Here is a 23,047-nt window from a genome sequence, read left to right as displayed (position 1 = left end):
GGAGTTTGAGATGGTTTTTATATCCTTTCCTTGACACATGTTCTGAACCTTATCACATTATCACCCTAGCTCCCTCTCCTAAATCCCCCAGCATAGATTGTTCAAAACATTTTCTTAATTAGCGATCGAGTTTGCTGCTTTGGTTCTTGGAATTGATAGCCATGTGGACAAATTGAGGGTTTTAAAGATGAGAGCCTGGCTGATGACTAAGGGTGGCAAATGGGTGGGTTGGGTCATAAATGGGTTGAGTGTGTAATTACCTATTTATCCATTTATAACTCGTTTATATATAAATTAATTATCCATTACCCGCCCAACCCATTAAATTAGTAACCCGCCCATTTAACCCAATATGACTCAAATAAATAAATAACTTATTAAAAACTTTAAAAACAAAAATTTAAAAGTTCAAAAATCACTTTTCCTATTTTTTCTTTTCATTTTCCCTTCACAAAATTCATTTCTCAGCAACCAAACAAAGCCACAGGGAGAGAGAGAGAGAGAGAAAAAAAAGGAAAAAAAAAGGATTTTTTTTTCTTTTTTTTTTTTTCAAAATGTAACCTGTCTATCTAATCTTAAGCCCTCTCACCTCTAATCCTCCGAGCGAGCTGGATATCCTTGGGCATGATGGTGACTCTCTTGTCGTGAATGGCACATAGATTGGTGTCCTCGAAGAGCCCAACCAAGTAACCCTTAGCGGCTTCTTGTAAAGCCACGACGACGTTGCTTTGGAATCGGAGGTCGGTCTTGAAGTCCTGAGTGATCTCTCTCACCAGCCTTTGGAAAGGGAGCTTTCAGATCAGAAGCTCCGTGCTCTTCTAGTACTTCCTTATCTCTCTTAGAGCCATTGTTCCTAGCCTGAACTTGTGTTTCACTCCTCCGGTCGCCGGAGCTGACTTATGAGCGGCCTTTGTTGCGAGTTGCTTCCTTGGCGCCTTGCCTCGGTGGACTTACAAGTTGTCTGCTTGGTATGGGCCATTTGGAGAAGGAAAAGATCTGTTTGGTTGGTGGGAAAATGAGGGAAAAGTAAATGGCCTTACTAGTGAGAAGATTTGGTGAACTCCAATTCCATCCCCGTTCTCTCTCTAGAATTTCCTTTTGTTTGGTTACTGAGAAAATCTGAGGAAAGTGTTTGGGTTTAGAAATCTAGAGGTTAAAATGTTTGGGAAAGTGTTTGGTTACTGAGAAAATATGAGGGAGATAGAGACTGAGAGTGAGACTGAGGTCATACTTTTATTTAAGTTTGGGATTAGTGGGTAATAGTGGGTTTATTTAATTTTAAATTTTAGATGGGTTTAGTGGGTATTAGTAAATTTATCCATTTAGGCCAATCTAATTAAATAACTAAATGGGTCTTTATCCATTTAACCCAAATACTCAAATGGGTTGGGTTAAGACTTATCCAAATAAGGTGGGTAATGGGCGGGTTCATGGATATGAATAAAAATTGCCACCCCTACTGATGACTAACTATTGATGTAATGAATGCTTAACAAGTAAGCTAAACTCGATCTCAACTAAACTTGACCGTGAAACTGAAGGCAATTTTTGTATGGTTTCTACCAATTGAGTAGCTGGTAATGGGAGGGATAACCAAACACCTAAAGAAGTTGGTTTGAGAGATTGGTTATTTGGTTGATACCAAAACTGAATCGATTCAACTTGTGAGCAACCCTATCAAGAGTCTTGCACTCATTGGCATTGTTTGGTCTTGACTAAAATTTTGAATTTCATTCTAGAGATTGTTTCGGATTGGTTACTGTAACGGAATATTTTGGTATTAGTATGTACTACTGCTCCATTTCAAGATTATTTTTATATATGATAATAATAACTTTTTAAGCTCATAATTAACCTGCATAAATTCATAAAAAATATAACATTAAAAAATACAAATGTTCATATAAACTTTCATACATAATTAATTTTTCCAAATACTCATTTATGTTTGGATAATAAACTATGAAGGAAAATTTACGTATCCTTTCGAATTATTAATTGTAATACTCGATAAGAAACAAAAACAAATAGTAGAATAAGGGAATTTAGCCAGCTCCTTATGAATACCAAAATAAAATTTTCAATAGGCATATAAGGGATTTATTAAATTATAAAGTAAGTTTAATTTATTTTCACTTTCCACATGATTTTAAAAAGAAACTACATTGTCACCAAAAAAAAAAAAAAAAATTGACACAAATATGTCTGAGATTATTTTTACGACTCCATGGAAGGAAGTGGGTTTAACACTTTAACTTTCATCTATCATAGCACTGCATAATGCATATAGATCTAATCTAATACAGATAAAATATCAGGAACGCACAAAGAAACTAATACAAAGAAAATAAAAGGAACAAGCAAAGAAAATACTAAACAGTGAAAAACAGAGAATAGGTATCAAGGTATACCTGTCTCTTAGACAAGGGACTCAAATTTCATTTTTTCTCATCAAAATTTTAAATACCTCAACAAGACCATCAACAATGCCAAGCTGGTTTTTTCCTAATGATTTAGTCCCACTGCAACAAGCTTTGAGCCTTTGTCGCGGAGAGATTAAGAGCGAGAGAAATCCAATAAGATCTGCCCCTTACTTTTTTCTTTTCTTCTTCTTTATTTATTTATTTATTTATTTTTATTTTTTTATGGAATCTGCTTCTTACTTAGGGAAAGAGTGTTGAAGTCCAAAATATCACAAGCATAAATCTAAAACTAAAAGGGCCCTCAAAAATAGGCAAGACCCAATCCGCCAACTAAGGCCCATTTAACATGAGTAAGAGGAAGCCCAAACTCTTGGATGGGCAAGCTTTGGGGCCTTGAAAAGAAAGGAAAAGGAAAAAGGAATCTTAGCACATCCTTTATAAGGAGAGTTTTCTAGGGAGCCTAGAAAATTATTGAACCAGGATACCTTAGGATTGCCAGAGTCATGGGATCCTCGGGAAATGCAGGAGGGGATTAGCTGAGGTTTGGACACTTAAGGGAGCATGCCTATGGACACAAGGAACGAAGATAGGCATGTCCCATCAGCCGCTTATGGCTCAGAAAAAAGGCTAATGACTTAGGAATCAATCTTTCATGAAAAAGAAGTCTGGTACCTTAGGGAATGCAAGAAGATGAACCATGAAGGAAGGTGGCTGGGGATCTTTTAGCTTGACAGGGAAGAATCTACCCATTTAGAGAAAATGACAAAATGTGAAGCAACCAAAAAGGTGGGTCTGAAAATGAGCATCTAGAAGCTTTAGGAAGAGAGGATTGAAAGTCAGCCCTTAGGACCCCCAAAAGAAGAAGGTCAGCTAGGGGCTTTTTGGGGGGAAACCTTAAAAGGAGAACATAGTGAAAAAATAAGGAAGGGACCAGCCACCAATATTACTGACACAACATTGGTTCTGGTACTTAGGGCAGCAAATTGAGGGAATTAGTGGTACAACAAAAACCCTAGGAAGGTACTATAAAAGGGGTGAAGCCATCAGCAAAAACCATTTATTAATAAGGAATTAGACCTTTAAGGAAGAAAGTACCTTGATAAAAGTAAACAAGTAGCAGAATTCCATTGTAGAGACCCTTAAAAGGTATTTCCGGAGGAACCAAATGAAGAAGATTAGAGGAGTGAGATAAAGAGAGAAGTGGGAAAGCTAGAGTGTAGGGGGAGTATTAAAGAATTAAAAGATTACCCCTTGATAGAAAGGGAGCTATACAGAAGGTTGCCCGTAGGGATCCTGTCCAGATATATCAACGAGAATGAAGGAAAGTTAAAGTTAGAGGAATTACACAACCAAATCTGTGGGGTCACTAAAAAAATCAGTCTATACAAGAGGATACAGCGTATGGGGTACTATTGGCCCAACATGAACAAAGAAGCTGCAACTATGCAAGAAAAGTGTCAAAATTGCCAACTCTCGATGGACAAAGAGGAAAGTTATGCTGTATTTGTTACAAAATATTGGAGGACTCCATTTGTAGGATACCTGACTTAGGGGATCCTGCCAACTGATAGGAAGCTGGTTCACCAACTCAAGAAGCCAGCTGTTAGGTATTTTCTACAGGATGCGTTCTTGTTCAAAGAGGGTATAACGAGGATCCCTAAAGATGCCTAGGGCCTAAGGAAGCCAGGAAAGTAGCAAAGGAAGTTCACTTAAGGGAATGTGGAAGTCACCCGGGGAAGAGAAGGCTTCATAAACAACTATTGCAATTGCGATATTATTAGCCCACCATGAAGAAAGACTCGGAGGAATTGGTTAAGGCATGTCATGCATGCCAAGTACTAAGGGATGCAATACATACTCACCCAAACGCGCTACAAGACATGAATACCCCGTGACCTTTCCACACTTGGGGGCTTGACCTTATAGGGCTCATAAATCCACCTTCCAATGGCCACATATGGATCTTAGCAGCCACCGAGCACTTTACAAAATGGGTAGAGGCCATCCCTTTAAAGAAGGCCATTGGTGCAGTAGTTTTAAACTTCATTCATGAGCACATCATCACGCGGTTTAGGATCCCCAAAAGGCTGATCAGCGACAATGGTACCCCATTCGTAAATAAGGATGTGAGGAGCCTATTGGAGGGATACCACATTAAACACAGGAGATCCTCGCCTTATTATCCATAGGGAAATGGCCAAGCTGAGGCTACTAATAAGGTGATACTGAAGATCTTGAAAAAAATGAAACATGAGTACACGGGAAAGTAGAGCTCCCACCTGACAGATGTACTTTGGGCATGCAAGAGCTCCTTGAAGACAGCTATAGGATTTTCACCGTTTTCCCTTATTTATGGTACAAAGGTCATCAACCTAGTGGATTTAGCTGTCCCCACACCAAGGGTGGTACTTGAGGAGATCCAAGGAGATGCAGATGATACACGTGCCAAGGGAAGGCTAGTAGACCTGGAAGAGCTAGAGGAAAAACGAGAAGTTGCGAGGAGGAGAAGTGAGAGGTACCAGCAAAAAATGGCCAAGGCATATGAGCAAGTAGTACACCCAAGGATCTTCGTAGAGGGGCAGCTAGTATTAAGGGTATCATAACACATAAGGAAGAACATCTTGGGACCTTTCAAGTTCACTCCAAAGTGGGAAGGCCCCTATGTTGTTAAGGTAGCCCACGATAGTAGGTATTATTACCTTGCAAGGTGGATGGGACCTCCTTAACAGATCCCATAAATGGAAATGGTTGAAGCAGTACTATGCACAAAGATTCCATGTACACCAGGGACCTTTTTGTCATCCCTTATTCAGCTAAGTGCTCCATCACCCTTTATGTTATTAGGCATTATCTTTTGTCATATGCTTCTTTCTCCAAGAACTTTATTTAGCAACTTTTTTTTTACAATCCATGTGAAAAGGCCACTCTATGCTAAGCCCACTTCCATCTTATGTCTTTAAGTTATTATCTTATGTCTTTAAATCATTATGATGAATTACAATGAAATCTTCTTTTAAAGTTTGAGTAAGCCATACAATTATACTTATATAGTACTACATATAACACAGCCTGAGTTTGGCTAAAATCCTAGTTGAGTACTTGGGCTACCACTTGATTCAAAGAAAAAAAGAAAAAGAAAATCTTTTTCTAGCACATGGCCCAAGACCTACGCCAGAATCGATCCAAGTGCATGACCTAGGACTTGGGATGGAAAACAAGCCTCCTAAGTACCTAGCCTAGTACTTGTCACAAAAGGGCCCACCTGGTCCATGTCCTAGGACTTGGATGAGGATAAGTATCTAAAGTACCTAGCCCAGGACCCGTGTAGGAGCACAATCACTGAAGTACTTGGCCCAATACCTGCCACAAGTGAGTCCTCAAGAACTATGGCCTAGGACTTAGTTTTCAAAAAAAAGAAGAAAACAAAGGAAAAAAATGGAGAAGAAAACATATGAAAGGGAAAAGAAGTACATGTTACTAGAAGCAAGAAGTTACTGAAGTTCACATATCAAAAAAAAAAAAAAAAAAACTTAACAGCACAAAGTACTTAGAAGAAAGGAAAGCAACTTATACAGCTTAAATTTCTTAAAAAAAAAAAAAAAAAAACACTAAGGTATGAGACCAGTCAACAAAAAACCTTCTCAAGGAACTACAGAAGTAAAGGAAGTAGTTGGAGAGGAAAGGGCTTGCTGCTTTCTGATCTTCAAGTCTTACAACACCTTGTGAGCATGAGCCATAGCCTCCTCAGTAGCAACAATCATCAAGGTCCCTAGAGACCTTCCTCTGAAAGAATGCATGAGCCAAAGACCGAAGGTACTCCAACAAAAAAGACATATTGAGTCTTGCCTCTATGAGGTCTTGCACCACCCTCCTCCACTCCAAGAGTCTCCCTTTAGATAAGAAATCAAGAGATATATCCTTCAGGAAAACCAGCACGGCATAGAGAAGTTCCATCAGAATGTTCCCCAAGAACACACCTCCCCTAAATCCACTGGTAAAGTCCCCGTGGACTCTAAGCAATCCTTTCAAGAGCGGTAAGCCCTCAGTAAGCACAGAGAATCGCAAGAATTTGACGAAGGATGGCCCAAAGTGATGAAAGTGACTTGCAGGAAGGCTATTGAATTCCAAGGAGTCAAAACGGGTAAAGAAGGTAAGAAGCCCTGAGTTGGGATCCAAAACAGTCATCTCTAGGGCTTCCTTCATCGTTGTATCTTTTTCCTAAGGAAGTGAAAGACCCTCAGGCCTTGGGATGGTCTGGGAGATCCCTGGCTGAGCCTTAACATTCTGGACAGCAAAGAGGGGTCCTTTGGCTTCCTCAGTAGTCACAAGCTTGGATTCCTTAGTACCCACATCAACATCTGCAAAATTAATGGGGTAATGAAGTAGGAAAAGGCATAGGGAAAAGGGAAAGGAAGAAAAAGAAAAGGGTAAAGAGCAAATACCAATCTCCCACAGCGAGACTTCTTCCTAAATCTGAGTCGTTGCCTCACCATCATGGGAGGTTCACCCTCCTGCCCTTCTAACTCTTCAAAGGACTCTGTAAAAGAACAAATGGCACGTTGAAAGAAAGGAGAAAAAACTTTGGCAAAATTGCTAAAGGAAGGAAGGAACAAAGAAGGTTGACCCATGATTAAAACGAAAAGAGGAAGAAGAAGAAAGACAGGGTCACCAAGGGTAAAAATGAAAATAATAAAATGCACCTTTAGAGGTTTCTTTCTTTGAGGTGGGATCAGCTTCTAAGGAAATCTGAGCATTGGCTTGGCCTAGGAAAAGAGAAGTAGTGTTTTCAAAAGGAGGGAAACAAGAAAGATGAATAACTAGGAGCTCATGTATTCAGGAAAGAATAAAGGATAAGATAAGCCCTAACTTTTCTTGTAGATGAGGTTATGGTCCCAAAGGATTCTTTAGTCACCACAAATCTAGTAGTTTGCTTAGCAATCGTAGTTTTAGCTGGGCTAAGAGTCTACCCAAATTTGGGATCTTTGAGGACGGGGATCTGAGTAGCTTCAGGATCCTAAACGACTGAAGGGATAGGAGCTTACATAGACTTATCATCCTTGACTACCTCAAAAACCTGCTCGGCTTCCCCAACCACTTTGTCACTGGGGATTCTTTCCTCCACACCAGAAATAGTTGGGGGCTAAGATGCCACCACCTCCTCCTGTAAGGTACCACCAGTCACAAGGGGAGGAACCTCCACTTGCAAAAGAAAGGAAGAAAAGGGGAACAATTGACAACTCAACAACAGGAATGGACAAGCCTCAAAAGGAAGAACAGATAGAAAAGAAGAAATGGAGAATGGAAAGTGTTATACCACATCATCACCAGAAGAAAGGCTTTTTGCTCCCTTGGGGTCAGATTTACGTTTAGACTACAAAAAACAGAAATCACTCATCAGTAAAAAAAAAAAAGGAGAAACGCAACAAAACAACAAACCATAGAATAAAATGAGAAGGCAATGAGCAATTAAAGAAGAAGGGATGAGAGAAGAAGGAATGAGGCCTTGCCATTCTCTCTTTCTCTCTCTCTCTCTCTCTCTCTCTCTCTCTACAGATTCTTCAACAGTCTTCTGCTTACTACGGGTACGCCTAGAAGGTCCCTAGGGAGATTAGGGAGTAATGGTAGGAAATCCTGAAGAACATTGGACTGAAGAAGTAATAGCCACAAAAGAAGTTCCTTTAAGGGAACCCACAAAAATCTGAAGAATAAAAGACTCTACTTTAGTTTTCACTTTGATCTTCGGGATGGGAGGATGGTTGACCCCCTTCTCAGCAACAGAAGGGTCCACCTCCTCAGGGTCCTCAAAAATAGTGAGTTGCTTATGAGCTAAAGCAGTCTTCCTCCTCTTAGTACCATGGACAGCCTCGATACCTTCAACACTCTTCTCAACTTCAGATTTCTTACCAGCTTCCTTTTTGATCTTTTTCTCCTTGCCCTTACCAATAGGAGTTACAGAACCAATTTCCTTAACCACTCATCTTTTATTCGGTACACTTGAGGAAGAGCCAACAATCAGGTCACACCTTGGCCAAGAAGTAGGGAAATCAGTGGCATAGGACACCTAACCACCCTTAACAGCGTGCCACTCCACGAAACTAGTTTTGCTGCTTATTGTAGCAGACACAACACCGGCAGTAAGGAGAGCCAAACGTTTGTTGTAAGATGGGGTAGAGAAAAGATCAGGGTCAAGGGTTCTCCCAATCATACCTAAACTAACAAAGTCTGAGAAAGATTTCTGAACCCTCCTCCAATAACCAAAAAATCCGTTTGAGGCAAAAACTGCTCGCTGAGAATTTGGCACCACGAATTGGGGGCTCCTCCGTGACTAGTAAGAAAAGGCTTGAAGCCTTAGGAATGAATCCAGAGATGGGAGAGAAGGCACCACCTCTTTGAACACCGGGGGCATATCCTAATCAAAGCCGAACTGCCTAAGCACCCGATGTGCAGAATAATGAGTGTACTTAGGGCCACTTGTTGAAGGAACTGGAAGCCATGAGGCGCTGGTGCAAGCAAGATATGCCAAATTGCTTTCATCTCCTTAGCGTAAGTCAAAGGTATGCCCCAGGGAACTCAAGAAAGAAGACAGGATAGAGTCACAAGAGAATCCAGGGCCAAACCCTCGGGGGGAATGCCAACTCAAATGCCCCCTCTAATTAAACAACTCCATAGGATTAAGATTCCCATCCTTCAAGTTAGACCATCGAAAAATAATGGGATGGCCATCAGTAGAACTGCCATATAAGTCCTTCATGACCTTTGGGGATCCTTGGAATTTGTCCTTCGCATACTTTAAATTCTTACACTTCGCTAAGGTGACAGAGGAGCGATCCGACATGAATACTTGGAGGATGGCGCAATGCAGAGATGAAGTTATGGCATAGCATGAGTTACCTTCAACTTCATCACCATGAAGCAAGTCTAACTGAGAATAAACGTGGCCGAAAAACATGGGGGCTAGAGGATACCTAGTACCCCAGGCTAACTTGATAGCTAAAGGGAAGAATGTAGACTTGATTCAATAGCCAGGAAATTCACTAAAAAGAAATTTACTCAACCATAATGCCAAGAACCTAGCTTGCTTAACCGATTTGTCCTTTTCTTGGGAAAGGGTCACTACCTATTTACCCATCCTAGCTAGCTTGCCTCTAGAAGAAGCGGTACACCCACCAAAATGCTTGAAGAGTCGCTCCTCAAACTTGAGATCCTCAGCAGAAAATGGATATTGAAAGGATTCTCATCACCAAACACAGGGAGGAGGAAATTATTAACCACATCTTCCAGAGTAATGGTGAGCTCACTAACAGAAAAGAAAATCGTATGCAGAGAGGGAGACTAACAGCACACCAGATGTATAAGACCCTTGGCATCCCTGAAGCCTTCCAAGTTCTTGGAAATCGCCATTGACTTCAAGATCCCAATGTGTTCCAAGCAGTTGGCAAAACCTCCATCAGATAGCTCCTTATCCACCTAACTGGCTGAGCCAGTGATCCTCCCTAAAACGAAAACTAAGAAGATAGGAACTGTCTCTCGGGATCCTCGCTTGATTTGAAGGTCTAGGATTTCCCTTAGGTCTGGAACTTGGGTGGAGCTAATGAACCCATATTGACTAGAAAACACCCAGGCATGAGGAGAAGGAGAAGCATCACCATAAGTAACTTGAGGGAAGAATAGGCTGGGGGTGTACTAGGGGTCTTATAGTGGGAAGGCCAAGTGGTCTGAGACTTTCTACCCCTCACCTTGCGCTGACCCTACCTAGGAGATCTCACATTCAGAAGGGCGGGTGAACGTTCCTTCCTTTTTCACGAGGAAGAAAAGGAGTGTTAAGGACATATTTTGTGTAATTAGCTAATCCTTTGACAAAACGCACTTTACTTGTAATTGGGTAGATCTAGGATGTGTTTAATACTTCAAGAAACATGTTGTTCAAGTCTAGTATTAAAGCCATGAAGATTGGACCAAGAGACAAGTGAAGAAAAGCTGTTCATTAAAGCTGGACAGATAACTCGACACCTGTTGACAGATAGTTCGACAACTTCTCGACACCTTTCAACAACTGTGGATAGATAGCTCGATACCTCTCGATAATTGGTGGATCGATCGAGAAAGCTTCTGTCTCCTCAATAGCTCCTCGATAGCTTTTTGATAGCTGTATCTATCGAGGTTTAAAGCTCGACACTTCTCGATCGATCGAGGTTATAGAAATCAGAATTTTCAGATCTGATTTGTGGGCCAGGCTTTTGTATTTGTGCAGGGTTTTTTTTTCTCACAACCCTAGACCTATATAAAGCTTATTTTGGATGCCGTCACATAAGAGAATACAAGGAGAACATATGAAAAAGGTGACCGATGCCTTATTCTCTCTGAAAGAAGCTACTGCGTCTTTGCGCTTTAGGGTTTTGTAACCAAGTGCTTCTTGATTTTCATTGTTGATGAAGTGAAGAACTTTGCAGCCAACAAATCTTCTTCAAGTTGGTGAGTGGGTCATGTACTGGGATTCGTGCAAAGGAGTTAGTCACGTATTGGGATTCGTGCATTAAAGGGTGGCGTTTATATATTGAAGAGTTCAGAGGTTCTGAAGCGGTAGAAGATTTATGCTATGAGTTCATTTACAGGGATTGTAGAGTCTAGGGACAAAGGTTTTGTACTAGATCTGAAACTTCTCTTTACTATAGTGGATTGCCTTTTGGGAAGGTTCCCCCCCAGGTTTTTTATTGTGAAACTGGTTAGTTTCATTGGTTTTCTTGGGTTATCATATCTTGTTTTAGTTATTTTTCTGCTACATGATTTTGACATGATATTGATGTTTGTTTGATTTAACAAGTTTTATTGATAATAAATCTAATTAACAACTTGGATTTAAAACTTTTTAATTCTATCAACCGGGGTCTAAATTTCCCAACAAGTGGTATCAGAGTGGGTACACTCTGATTGGATTAATTCTTGAGAGTGATCCTTGACCCCTGTTGTCATGGATCGTGGACAATCTCTTTTGATTCCTCCTTTATTTGATAGAACTAATTATACGTACTGGAAAGTTCATATGAAAGTTTTTTTGCAGGCTCTAGGTGAATAGGTATGGCAAGCTGTTGAAGTTGGCTGGATCAAGCCAAAGGAGGCGTCGGTGGATTGGGATGATGCAACAATCTTAGCGGCAAATTTCAATAGTAGGGCCTTGAATGCTTTATTTTGTGGGGTGACCAATGAAGAATTCAAGAAAATATCATCCACAGAAGTTGCCAAGAAAGCATGGACCATTCTTGAGACCACCTATGAAGGTACCAAGGCAGTAAAGATTGTGAAGTTTCAAAGACTCACTAGTAGTTTTGAAGAAATAAGGATGGAGGAGGATGAGACCTTTGATGAGTTCTATGTCAAGCTCAAGGATATTGTGAATTCTGCCTTCAACCTTGGTGAATGTATTGCAGAATCCAAAATTGTTAGGAAAATCTTTAGGTCCTTACCTGAAAGATTCCATGTCAAGATCACTACCATTGAAGAAGTGAAGGATATTGATCAAATTCCTTTGACTGAGCTTGTAGGGAACCTTCAAACCTATGAGATGGGATTAGGCTCATTGGGAAAAGGTGGAAAGAGTACAAACTTGGCTCTTAAGGGTATAGAGGAAGAGATTGAGGACTCTGAAAGTGAAGATGAAGATGAGGATGAGGATGAGGATCTAACCTTCATAACTAATGAGATTATCAAGCTTCTTCAGTTCAAGAAAAAGGATAAAGGCAAACCTCCTAGGAAATCTAAATCCTCTAGGAAATGGAAGAATAAGAAACCCCTTATCTAATGCCATGAGTGTAAAGGTTTTGTTCATATGGGGATAGAGTGCCCAAACTACTTATGAAGGAAAAGACCAAGAAGTCAGAAGATAAAGGGTTGGTTGCTACCTGGAGTGACACTAAGAATGACTCTTCTGATGAGTATGTGGATGAATGTTGTCACGTTATGGCCTTTGCTGCCTTAACCGATAAGGTGATTGTGGAGAGTGTTAGTGACAGTGAGGATTCTTCTGATGATGAAGTACCCAAGAAGATGACCCTTCAGGAAGCTTATGATAAGCTATGCACTGAATTCATAAAATCTGAAAAGACTTCTCATCTTTGTAAAAAAGAGCTTAATGAGGTAAAGACTGAAAAAGCTGATTTGTTAGTCAAACTAGATGAGACTACAAGGTTAGTTGAGACTCTTGTTATGGAGAACACCTCATTAGAAGAGAAGGTCAAGAATCTTGAAGTTGAGCTTATTTAAGCTAGAACTCAAATAGAGAGGATGTCTAGTGCAAAGCTTGATGAGGTCTTGGGTGCTCAAAAGCCTTGTTCTGATAAGACTGACTTAGGATATGCTGTTTCCTCCGGCCCCTACTCTTCCACGGCTTTTGGATCAAGGATTGTCTTTGTGCCTCAATCTGAGAAAGGTAATAAAGGTATGAAATCTAAAACTATTTTGGCTAATTCTAAATCCTTTGTTAGACCTCATGTTTGTCACCATTGTGGTGTTTCTGGACACATTCGTCCTAATTGCTTTAAGTTGTATCCTCATAAACAATTGTCCAAACAGTCACAGGTTTCCTCTCAAGGACCTACACCTTTGTTTGGAGAGTTATTAAAAACCTTGAGCTTTTTAACTCAATTTCAGGAGAATTTTAATTCTTCTTTGTCCTTTAGTAGGCATACTAGGACACATGCCTTTTCATCTTCACGGCCAAAGACTCCTGTTGTGTGGGTGAGAAAGGAGCCTAAGACTTAATTGTCTTTTATATTTGTCCTCTGCTTTAATTATTTCTATCTAAAGTAGGACTCTCTTTGCTTGATTTCTTATCTCTTTTGGAATCATGCCTTCATGCATATGCATATTTCTTTCATGCTTTCATGTTGTTTGTCTGTTTTTGTCTGGTTGTTTAGTCTTTATTTTGTTTGTTTTTCGAAATAATTAGAGAAAAATCAGAAAAATACAAAAACAGTGTGTGTTTGTGTACATTGATACTTGTGTACCTTGGATGGCCATTGAAACAAAGTCTTCTAAATTTTGTATCATTTGTAGCTTAGATGAGCATCTCTATGCACAACTAAACAAGTGAGTTTTGTGGCTCGTGTTTGTGATGAGTACGATTAAGTTGTCTCTTGAACTTAACACTCATATCACTCTTTTTGACGAGAAGGACTAAAAAATCCTGAGAGAAATGCATAAATAACCATCTCATCACTGTTGCCCGCCAATCATAATATGACACCTATATGCTTCGACATAGTAAAAGTGCAGTGTCAATGACATTTTTGTGCTTAGGCATAGCAAAATTGGAATGCCAAATATCATTGAGTATTTCTTTTCTCTCTCTAATATGCCCATGCATGATATGTTTAAAAGAAAAATATGCAAAGAAAAATCAAAAGCAAAAAGATCAAAAATGCTTTAAATATGATTGCAAGCGTGTATTCTAGGAGATATGGGAGTTATAGGATGTACCTCAAAGGTGATAGTCCCCATCAAGCAGTTATGATTGTGTGTGAATTAAAGTGATTTTCTCATATCTCAAATCGTTATAACATGTATACACTTGTGCAATCTTGCGATGTTTTTCACACACAACACGCAATATTCTTTTCTATTCTTGATACATGTGCAGGTACAATGTGATTTGGCCATCACAAGGTTTTACATGTGTTAATGTATGCTCATTAAACTGTCTTGACTTGTTTTTGAAATATAAAATTGGTTAGACTTGTTTAGTGTGTGTGTGTATGTTTTGGGATCTATGTGCATAACATTTTTTTTGTTGAGAGATTTGTTTTTCACATGTTTTGCATCCTTCTATTATCTTGTCATCCATAACATCTTGTTTCATTACATTCATGCATTTATATGGATTTCTTGTACTCCCTTGATCATCTTTGATCATCTTTATGTTTCTCGGGTGAAGCTTTATAGCTTCCTGTACCCTTTGTCAATCATGACAAAAAGGGAGAGAAATTGTGGAGAATATGTTGTTTTTTTTTTAAGATTCTACATGTTAGGGTGAGAAATACATGTCTCTGTAAGGGGGAGATGTGTTTCATCTTGATATGGGGAGTACTTACTTCCTTCTTCTTGCACACCGGTCTTGTGACCATGTTTGCATACATTGAACTTATCTTCTTTATATGTTGATGTATGTCTTCTTCACCTACCTCTACATGTGTTGTTTCTTTTCTATCTCCATACACATGTTTCTTATTACTTGTATGCAATCTATTATTTCTGTTTCACACAAAGATACCTAGATGAGTTTTGTTTAAAGTGTTTCAGAAATATAGGTTGTCAAAGTCTACTTGCCATAAACTCTCTTCTTGCAAAACTTTTCAAGAGTTTGTGTTAGGATAGATTTTATTGTATTCAACAAGTGAATATAAGTGAGTGATTTATGACTTCTCTCATATGCTCATTAGTTTGTTGTGGTTTTGTCACAAATTGTCAAAGGGGGAGATTGTTAAGGACATATTTTGTGTAATTGGCTAATCCTTTGACAAAACGCACTTTACTTGTAATTGGGTAGATCTAGGATGTGTTTAATACTTCAAGAAACATGTTGTTCAAGTATAGTATTAAAACTATGAAGATTGGACCAAGAGATAAGTGAAGAAAAGCTGTTCATTAAAATTGGACAGATAGCTCGACACCTGCGGACAGATAGCTCGACAACTTCTCGATACCTCTCGACAGTTGCGGACAGATAGCTCGACACCTCTCGATAGCTGGTGGATCGATCGAGAAAGCTTTTGTCTCCTCGACAGCTCCTCGATAGCTTCTTGATAGCTATATCTATCGAGGTTTAAAGCTCGACACCTCCCGATCGATCGAGGTTACGGAAATTAGAATTTTCAGATCTGATTTATGGGCCAGGCTTTTGTATTTGTGTAGGGTTTCTTTTCTCACAACCCTAGACCTATATAAAACTTATTTTAGAGGCTGTCACATAAGAGAATACAAGGAGAACATATGAAAAAGGTGACCGATGCCTTATTCTCTCTGAAAAAAGCTACTGTGTCTTTGCGCTTTAGGGTTTTGTATCCAAGTGCTTCTTGATCTTCATTATTGATGAAGTGAAGAACTTTACAGCCAACAAATGTTCTTCAAGTTGGTGAGTGGGTCACGTACTGGGATTCGTGCAAAAGATTTAGTCACGTATTAGGATTCGTGCATCAAAGGGTAGTGTTCATATATTGAAGAGTTCAGAGGTTCTGAAGCGGTAGAAGGTTTCTGCTGTGAGTTCATCTACGGGGATTGTAGAGTCTAGGGACAAATGTTTTGTACTAGATCTGAAACTTCTCTTTACTACAGTGGATTACATTTTGGGAAGGTTTCCCCCTAGGTTTTTTACTGTGAAACTGGTTAGTTTCATTGGTTTTCCTGGGTTATCATATCTTGTCTTATTTATTTTTCCGCTGCATGATTTTGATATGATATTGATGTTTGTTTGATTTAACAGGTTTTATTGATAATAAATCTAATTAACAACTTGGATTTAAAACTTGTTAATTCTATCAACTGGTGTCTAAATTTCCCAACAAGGTGGCCATGGAAGAACATAGTGTAATAGGAGGAAAGGGGTTGGAGATAGAAGGGAAAAGGAAGCAAAGAGAAAGAAGAGTGTACCGAGAAGGATTCTTGAGTATAGAAAAAAAGGGAAAATGTGTTTGGAAGAAAGGATTGAGATGACAGCAATAATGGCGTGAAGAAAAAAGAGAAGAAGAAAAAGCATAGGAAAACGCGCCAGTTGCCAAAATTCAATTTTATAAAGAAGTTACTAGTCGGTTATTAATGGGAGTTATGGAAAACGTAAAAAGACGAGGAACAAACTTAACCAGACACTTAATCCTCAACTGGCACATTCCCTGAAAAGAGAAGTTACAAAAGAAGTGGGATACGTGAGATTAGGGCACTAAAGGACAACGTGAAGGACCAAGATCCTAGAATAAGAAGGAAAAGGATACCAAGGAAAAATAAAGGTATCAACCCCCCACAACAACTATAAAAGGGTCTTGGAGGGGGCCAAAAAAGAAAATCTCAATTAATCATGTGTGGGTTGCAAGCAACCTACGAGTTTAGAGGGCTAAATGTTGAGGTCCAAAATATCACAGCGTAAATCTAAAACTAAAAGGGCCCACGAAAATAAGTAAACATTTGGATTGCAAGGAAAGTTGCGTTTTCTGCGTTTACGTTTTTTTTTTTTTTTTTTTTTTTTTTTTTCTGCACTTGAACAGTAACCTCACATGGGTTCACTGTTCACGTACTGTTCATGTACTGTTCACGCATTAAAAATATTAAAAATGGGTCCCACGATACTATTCACACATTTAAAAATTATTTTGCTACAGTACTTTCAGTTTTTAGTTTTCAGTTTTCAGTTTCAGCAACAATAAGCTCAATCCAAACGGACCCTAAGTAAGGCCTAATCTGCCAACTAAAGCCCACTTAAAATGAGTAAGAGAAAGCCCAAACCCTTGGATAGGCAAACTTTGGGGCCTTGAAGAGAAAGGAAAAGGAAAAAGGAACCTCAGCCCAGCCTTTGTAAGGAGAGTTTTCTAGGGAGCTCAGAAAAGGACTAAACCAAGATACCTTGGGATTGCTAGAGCCACGGGATCCTCGGGAAATACATGAGGGGATTAGCTAGGACTTTGACAGCTCAAGGGAGCATACCCATGGACACAAGGAATGAAGATAGGCATGTCCCATCAACCCCTTATGGCTCAGAAAAAAGGCTAATGACTTAGGAATCAACACTTCAAGAAAAAGAAGTCTAGTACCTCGGGGAACGCAGAAAGGTGAATCATGAAGGAAGGTGGTTGGGAATCTTTCAGCTTGACAAGGAAGAATATACCCATTTAGAAAAAATGACAAAAGGTGAAGCAGCAAAAAGGGTGGGTATGAAAATGAGCATCTAGAAGTTTTGGGAAGAGAGGATTGAAAGTCAACCCTTAGGACCCCCCAAAAGAAGAAGACCAGCTAGGGACTTTTTGGGGAGAAACCTCAAAAGGAGAACATAGTGAGAAAATAAGGAAGGGATCAGCCACCAATGTTGTTGACACAACATTGGTTCTAGTACCTAGAGTAGCAAATGGAGGGAATCAGTGGTACACCAAAAACCCTAGGAATGTACTATAAAAGGAAGTGAAGCCATAAGCAAAAACCATTTAGCAGTAAGGAATCAGAGTAAAAATATCCTCTGAAAAACTTCTCTAAAATTCAAAAAATTAGAAAAGAAGGAAAACACTGTGAGGGATCTTGAGATAGATACTAGAGGATACACTTGGATTTAAGAAGATTCAAATCTCACAAGTCTTAGAAGCCCACAAAGACCTATCTAAGTCTGTGACTTTTGAACTTATTTGAACCTTGTGACATATCCCTGTGGAAAGAAGAACCCAATGTATTAAAAACTCAATATAATGAAATATCTCTCTTTTTTTTTTTTCTTTTTTTTTCCTGAGGATCCTTTACGTCCTTAATTGCTTTTTCTTTATTTCTTTAATGTCCCTTAGCCGTTTGCTTTGCAATATATATATGCATATATATATATATATATATATATATATATTTGCATGTATGAATATGTATGTGCTATAGGATCCATGTTTTGTGCACAACTTAGTTCGTAAGCAGCCCAACATAGCTACAGTGAACCAAGCCCAATCCACCAAACCACAAGTACAAAACTCTTTGGGGGCCCAGGTTCCTTGATTCCACTTGGGCCTAGGTATTGTCCAAAAAATGAAACCACAAAGAGAAATTAGGGCTTTTTGTTTTTATTTTTCCTAGCTAGGCTATTTGATTAGGGAAAGGCGGTGAAAATTACTAAAGTTACCATGTTTCTTAAAAAAGAAAAAAAGAACAAGAAAAACCAAGAAAGACATTTGACATTTCATTCCAGAACACACAATTTTTGCCCAGAATACCAAATTTACACTCAAAACGTTGGCACAATCTGGTAAATGTTTGAATTTTAGGTGGCATGAAATAGAGGGGTTACCTATACTAGTCTATTTGCTAGAACCAAAAAATTCGGCCATTCTGATTAGAACAAAACATAATTTAAAACTTTGATTGTAACTCTAAGAGGCAATCCCATGGTTTACAAGATTCCTTCTAGAAAGTGTCACCTAGGCCAATTAGCAAGTTAGCTCAACCTAGGCCTTTCCATAGGTCAATCTTGGACACCCTCAATTAGGGTTGTCCAATGGTCAGGTTTGTGCCAATTTAAAACCGACCCAATCACTTCAAGTCCCCAAGATATGCACTTGTCGTCTACTGAGAAGGCGGATTGGTTCAAGTCTTGTCAGGTATCAAGCAATTGGCGGTTGGAGTTGGGGAAGAAAGATCTAGCTAAAACTCGTCAGATCTGGCTGAATCTAGTGAGATCTCGCTGGATTTCATTAGATTTGACCAAATCTTACTAGATCTTTCTTGTACTAGCAAAGAATGGCGAGATCTAAATGGGAAAATCGGTCGGGTTGGTTGGAATTGGGTTTTCATGCAACGACCTGCCAACCAATAGGTTTTTGAGATTGGAAATCCATTGCCGACCACCACAATGCCAGGTTGGACGGTTTTTGAGTTGGATTTGGTCGGTTGGGGTAGATGGGTCGGTTTTGCGGGTGGGTTGGATAGTCCTACCCTTGATGTCAAGTTAAGGAGTGTGACTGAGTTTAAGCTGCCATGTCACTAGGATACTCCCTAGTTGCCCCCTATTTTTAAGGCCAATCAGCATGTCATGTTGGGCGTAGGGAATTCATGCCTTTCCAAATCTTGGCAACATTTTTCTGAGGAATCGTAGAAGGCCCATTTAATGTTGCATGCGTGCTAACCAAAAATGACATGGAATGTGGTCTTTTCATCTTCAAACACACGTGTCTTCATCAAGCTCGTTCTCCCGATAACACATTCGACGATTGGGATTCCACTCTGCTTGGAATAAGGGTGAGTTTGAGTGGTTACCTTACTTCTTTCCCTTTACTCTCAAACCCTCTAACTTTTGAAATTGTGCTTGAGAATCTTCTTTTTGTTATTCCCTTATTCATCTAATCTTTCAATTTACATTATCAGCTGTTGTTTTTCTCTTCTTTTTTTCTCAGTAGTTTGAAATTTTCCTATTCGAGCTTGGTCGTGGTTAAGCTTACTGTAGGGTTTTATATCCCAAGTGAAAAGAGGACTATGGGTCTTTCTCCTACTTCCTCTACTGCTTTGCCTAAGCCCTATGCATCCATCATATCGTCCCCCTAATTCCTCCCACCAACATTTTAACTTCTTTTGGTGACCATCTTGCCAAGCTTTTCTTGGGGCGCTTCAGTAAATTCTTAACTGGAAAAAGTCTAAAGAGCCTCAAAAGAGGTACCTACTATTTCCCTTATCGTGACTTAAGTAAACCAATGTGTCAAAGTAAGTCTTCCTCTACTCCCAATGCTAAGTTAATGATGTAGGACAAAATATGAAGTATAATATTTTATTTATTTATTTATTTTGAGATTTTTATGTAATTTTTAGAGTTTTAGATTCATGGTTATTAGGTGTGTTTAATGTTTTTTAAAGTCAAATTAGGGTCTTTGTAGGGTAAGGTATCAATTAGGATCCGTTTAGAATATATTTTATTGTTAGTCAAGTTTATGGAGCTTTTAAATTGGTCTTATTCAATTAATAAAGATTCAAACTTTTATCTTTTTCTCTTTCAAAAGTAAATATATTTTGCTTCTTACGACTTTTCACTTGCGTTAGTTGGTATCTTAATTCCAAAATGAAAAGGTTAAAGGAAAAGTTCTAAGGAATGGATTCCTTTATATTTGACAATGAGTTATTTTTAGATACTTCCGAAACATAGTGATTGATGCTCCCTTCTCTCACATTTATAATAGGGTCTACTCATTATATTCATAGTAGGGTCCATCATGAATATGAGAGAATGAAACAACATTTTACTATATTCAAAGATTACCTAAGAATTTTTCATCAAGAAGATACCCGGCAAGTACTACGCGAACTATAGCATGCAGTTGTTACCCTTCTTGCTAGGAAATCTTCATAGAAATGTAGTCATATTTTGCATGAAAGATATTTAACATGCCAATAACATAGTTAATATTTAATGATTTTGGTCTCTCATAGTGGCATTACTATGAAGAAACCAATTCGATTGAGGCTAAAGTTGTTGAGAAACCAAATATCGAATTGGTGGCATTTTACCAAAAAAATAAATAAAATAAAATTCAATGATTCTATTGGAATATTGAAAGAAACTAATAACTCTTCATAAAATGTCTAAATTTAAATGCTTTAAATTGTTTCCTTAAGTCACAAAATGTGTTAAACGGAACCAATCCACATACTACCCAAAACCTCCTTTAAACATACTCCGAAGTTTTGGTGGTAACTCAGCCTCACCCACAACCTTTTGTACCGTCGAAGCGACACAAGAGATCACACAATTGATAATATTCAAAAAAATGTTGACTGATACTACCACCACTAAGACTAAGTAAGACAAGGAGAAGCAAATACAAGACACGTGCCTCGAAGAAAAGGTGAAACAGTAACAAAAGATTGGGTCCGGATCTTCAAATGCAAAACCAAAAGAGAAGGGTGGAGTCGCATTTGTCATTCGAAGCGGTAGTGATTTTTTTTTTGGGAGAAGCGGTAGTGAATTGTATAAGTAGGAGACAAGCTAGTAATATCGATAGCCCATGAGAGAATCGCTGAAATCTTTGCTATGGAACTAGGGTGGCGGTGCCTAGACTAAGTTCAAATTTAATATAAGTTTTTTTAAAGGTGTTAGACAATTTTTTTTTTATTTTTTTTATAAGATAGAATTCTACTTTAACTTAATCTAAGTGTATTCTGTGTATATGTGTGTGAAGTTTCCTCCTGGAGACTTGAACTCCAACCCTTACTCCCTACACTCCACAAACACTTATACTTATGGAGTAATCATCGCACCAATGTTGTGTAGTGGTAGAAAGGTATTAGACACCTAAAATTACGCACTAGTAGCTTGTTTTCACTCTTAATAATAGATTATACCTAAATGGATTTTATTACATTATTACTAATAAATCATTTACAATCCAATCCTAAAAACACTAATAAGACATCAACAGTTCCATACTTCCATTATAAGTTATAACTATTGAATTATTAAAAATAAATAAAGTAAAAACCACATCAACTTAAATAAATAAATAAAGGTAAATACATGCAACTGATTTACCATGGATTTACTGAATGCTAATTTATATAGAGAAAGACTATTATCTTTTAAGTTATTGTTACATTCAAAATTGGCCAACGAATTTTTATTCAGTTACCATGATGGTTAACATGAACGACCCTCACATTGACAACGGCTTCATTTCATATAGAAACCACTCAAACTCTATAATAAGTATAGAAAGCATAGGATAGGGAGATAAGCATTTGACTCACCGCTTAGTCCAACCTAACTAGGGTAATAAGGGGTAAGGTTTCACCATTTGATGTAGTTAGGCATGTAATTATTAATTTACCTGACCTTATAATGACATACACACATTTGTGCTCAACACGATTGAAATTTGTATGTTTGTTTTGGAGGGATTTTAGGGATGGAAAATTGATAGAGAAAAGTGGAGAAATGATTTTTAGTGGGGGGTTTGGTTGGGAAGGGGAGAGGAAAAAAATGTGGTGGGCCTAGGTGTTTTCTCTCTTGGCCCACCAAAAAGTTTTCACTCCAAAATGGGGAAAAAAGCTTTGTGGTGGGGGGGGGGGGGGAGAAGCTATACTGGGTATATTGGGTTGATGGAAATGCCCATGTGCACTTGCAGGTGGGTTTCATTCACGTTCAGTTGCTTTTTTCTTTTTCTTTTTTTTTTTTTTCATCCACTTGCACATACACAAGTTTTTTGCTAAAAAAATTGTTATTTTTTTGTTTTATTTAATGGAGACATAATTGTAAATTTATACCAACTTTATTTTCCATCTTCTCATTTTTCTTCTTAACCAAAAAAAATAAGTTTTCCATTTCTCCACTTTTTCATCCTCCCAACCAAACGCAAATGGGAGAAAACTAAATCTCTTCTATTCTTCCACTTTTCTATCCCATCCCAATTTTCTATCCTCCCACTTTTTCACTCTTCTAACCAAACAAAATGGTTTCTTTTGGCATGAAATAGTCAATTTTAATAATTTTTTTATCCTTTTCAGTTTTTATAGCAAGCAACCATATTACAAAACTTCAAATGTCTAAAACCATAAGTATGGAATTTAAGGGTTAAGAACTCAAGTAAATCACCTTAAACACAACACTAATTTAAAAAGAAGAGATTCAGAATACATGAAAATTATATTAATATATTAAAGTCTTGAGTCAAAGAAGTTGAAACTCCCTGTGAACTATGATGATAGATGATGTATGCCTTAGGTGTCTCATATTCATTTAAAAGTTTTTTTTTTTTTTTTTTTTTCGAGATCTGAGTCCGAGCTGTTCACAAACAACCCAATTCATTTACAACCCTACTTATAAACCCTTGGATCATCCACATTAGTCTTCATAAAATTTTCTATCCGTTTTAGCCAAGAACCTATTTTTTTCTATTTTACATAACCACTTCTCAAAAACC

The 23,047-nt window shown here is 38.3% G+C and overlaps 1 pseudogene; it reads right to left on the bottom strand.

The window, feature by feature from the left end:
• Nucleotides 1-575: 575 nt before the first annotated feature.
• Nucleotides 576-982, bottom strand: LOC115955317 (annotated as a pseudogene).
• Nucleotides 983-23,047: the final 22,065 nt, after the last annotated feature.

Source organism: Quercus lobata, chromosome 1, assembly GCF_001633185.2.
Source record: "Quercus lobata isolate SW786 chromosome 1, ValleyOak3.0 Primary Assembly, whole genome shotgun sequence".
Taxonomy (NCBI): Eukaryota; Viridiplantae; Streptophyta; class Magnoliopsida; order Fagales; family Fagaceae; genus Quercus; species Quercus lobata.
This window is presented reverse-complemented; position numbering and strand designations above follow the sequence as displayed.